Raw genomic sequence first — 3356 nt, 5'->3', positions numbered from 1 at the left:
ATCTTCTGGATTCAGTTGATATTTACCTTTAACAGGTTAAACGTAACGCTTGGTTGAACTACCTGAACAGCACCCTTCTGACGATCGACCTTCGATTTAAAGTTAACATTTTCAATGCAGCAACAAAATATCCATAGACGACGGTTGCCCATCACGAGCATCAAAGTATTAGAAATATGAAAATAATATATATTTTTTATTATATCCGTAATTTTAGTAATTTACATTCTTTAATCGCAGTAGCGATTGCTTAATTAATTAATTTGATTGTATGTTTTGCGTTTGTTATACATTTTTTCTTTATCAATAATATAATACGAAAATGCATTCCATTTGTATACATATAAACTGTATATATATAAAATGTTTGATGTTGCGTAAGTGGTAGTAGGTACTAGTTTATTTATTTCGTTACTTAGAATTTATTTAATATGCAAGGAACAGCAACGGACCTACTGAGAAGAGCGTTATGCAGCATTTTCTGGGCAAATAGCTTTACTAGAGAGAACTTCAGATTGAGGCCCTTACAAGTGTCACATTCAACACTCCTACGACAATATATGGAGTTACAGGAACGTGTTCGAATTACGACAGAGGATACTCGCAAGTAAACCATATTGATTTAATATACATATTTATATATAAGTAAGTAAATATAAATTCTTGACTGTATCTGATCGAATTAAAGTTTACGTAGGTATGTATATTCGTCTATTCCCTCGTAACTTAAATATCTAAAATCATACCTTGTTAGATTATATCACAGCTTAATTGATCCATTTAATATATATGTTCGCTTATGGAATGGGAGTAATTTCTTAATTCACGCCTCAGATGTAAACCAGATATATCTTCGCTAGAAACCCATGTAAAATATATTATAATTCTATAGAAATTATTTTAAGATTTAAAATTAACAACTAGAATAATAAGTCACGCCAAGAAATATAAAATAAGAAATTATCTGATCAGAAAATATTAGCCGTGATCATATACCACCAACAACACATTCTAATAAAAATAGTACCCGATGGCATACACATATAGCCATGGATTATAATTTCAGATGAGAATATATTTCATTTCATACTTTTTAAAGCGGATTTTTCTTTAGTAGGATTTTAGTTTAAGTATTTGTTGTCTTATCGCTAATGTAATATTGTCAATATCGTAGTTTCGCTTTCGATCATCGTATTGGCCAATTTATTGTCAAAATAGTAAATGAACGAAATTTTAAATTTTACTCGAAACTAGTGCTACGAGCCAACCACGAAAATGTCATATATATGTAGTATCGAATGTATACAGAATACTTAATAAGAGCACTAACAGTTAGTTTTTGCAAATTAAAACAATCTGATTGCTTGTCATCTTCTTTCAATACTTTATTAGATAACGTATATTGTTTAGTGAAGCGTCTCGTTTGGAAAACGACCTTCGAAGAGTTGAGAAGTGTGCTGCAGGTGGCTCAGAATTGAGGGAAAGAGCACGCTTGGCTGCGGCAGCTTGTGCACGTGAAAAACGATTATCTGCTGCTGAGCTCCAACATACGTCTCGAGACTTAGTTGCCGCTAACTGTAAGATCTATTCAACTCTCCATTTAAGTAACTAAGAAAAAGTCTTTTGATTTTGCAGTTTTTGTTGTTACTTTTGAAGACAATGTGATATGATATGTTAGTTGATCACCTTATTGGCAGTGTTCCTTAAATAGATATTAATGTTAAATTATTAATTTCAGCTGAAATAGTCAGGCTTGGAGCACATGTAGCTGAATTACAACTACGTTTATCAGAACATACAAATAAAACTGATTCAAAGATGAAAATAGTAGATCATGATGCTGAGGCTATATCTGAAATAAGAGCAGCTCTAGAAGCAGAGAGAGCAGGAGCTGCTCGTTTAGAGCGTGCCCTAACAAGTGCTCTATCTGATAATGCTACATTGGCAGCGCGATTGCACGATAATGATAATACTCCTTCACAGAGTTCTCAGACCTCGAAACCGGTTGAAAGCTCAAATCCTACGCACTTTTGTCCCATTGATGCATTTCTTGCAGATTAAATACATATAATTTCTTCCTAATAACAAAATAAATATATTATATTAAAGCAGATTTGTGTATTATTACTCAAGTACAACAGAAATACCTTTAATAAGGCGATCCAACTATTGCTATTAGCAACTTTTTAGCTCAATTCCATTTGGAGTAAACATATAGCCCGTTATTGAGATCTGTGGTTACATACGAATTACGTAAATTAATTTAGAATTCTTGTTCCATAAACTTTACGATTTTTCCGTGTGGTGTCAACGAATCGATGGATATACTAAAATACCAATATATGTATTGATTGCGATAATTGCGTATATATTTGGAATCTAGTCAGTTTTTCCTGAACAACATGCAAAAAATGTAAATTTATGATCGCCTAATAAATAGTTAAAAACTTTTAAAATTTAAAACTACTACGGAAAATTGCAGTGATGAAACAAGTTTCTTGGTTACCGACTAAACACTAATAATAAATTCTTATCATCATTTTCAAAATGATCAACAACAAAATGTATAGTAGAGAATCCTGTCTACTATTCAATATCATTATTTCAATAACGTATTTTGTTGTAGATCTATTTTATATGTGTGTAGGTAAATTAAATATAGAAGAAAAATGTTAGGAATACGGAGATTTACAAGAAGTTGAAGCATAAACAAAATGTACAATAACAGACCTATAAATTTAAATACTAATTTAGACATTTCTGATTAGCCAGTACAGTAACAGTATACAACGTATTTTTATTTCAATATTATATAATAAATACAAAAATATAAATGGAATGGAAGAATGGTAAGCATTAGCATTAAAATATTAAGCGTGTAAGTTATTATAATCAATTCCATTCGTAATTTTTTAAGTCTGATGATTTTGTGGTATGCATGCTTCAGAAAATATCTAGTATACTACTGTTTCATCCCGCGATTTATGTTTGACTAATGCGCTATTGTGTGGTACTTCTAAAACTTGTTTCTAGGAATGCACTGTCCCACCACTGATCGCGGTGCGCAGCCTCCGCATCGTGCATCAGTTCGTGAACGTCAATTGCAATGGGGTGCTCAATTCGTTCTGTACCTACTTGTATATATAATCTAGTTTCTTACAAAAAACTTTGTATCACATGATTACACAATCATATAAGAATGCAAATCTACATGTACCCTTACTAACTATACTTTCTACTTTGCTTTCAGATATAATGTAACTATATATTAAATTCTTTCAAAGTATATACGATATGTTAAAAAAAAATCTTACCTATCATTATTCCATTTTATATTGGTGCGAATTTACTTATTT

The 3356-nt window shown here is 31.3% G+C and overlaps 1 pseudogene; it reads left to right on the top strand.

Annotated features, from left to right (window-relative positions):
* The first annotated feature begins 438 nt into the window (after positions 1–438).
* On the top strand, positions 439–2103 carry LOC131844643 (uncharacterized; annotated as a pseudogene).
* The last annotated feature ends 1253 nt before the right edge of the window (positions 2104–3356 follow it).

Source organism: Achroia grisella, unplaced genomic scaffold (assembly GCF_030625045.1).
Source record: "Achroia grisella isolate CSIRO2021 unplaced genomic scaffold, CSIRO_AGI_Agris_v1 utg41105, whole genome shotgun sequence".
Lineage (NCBI taxonomy): Eukaryota > Metazoa > Arthropoda > Insecta > Lepidoptera > Pyralidae > Achroia > Achroia grisella.
This window is presented reverse-complemented; position numbering and strand designations above follow the sequence as displayed.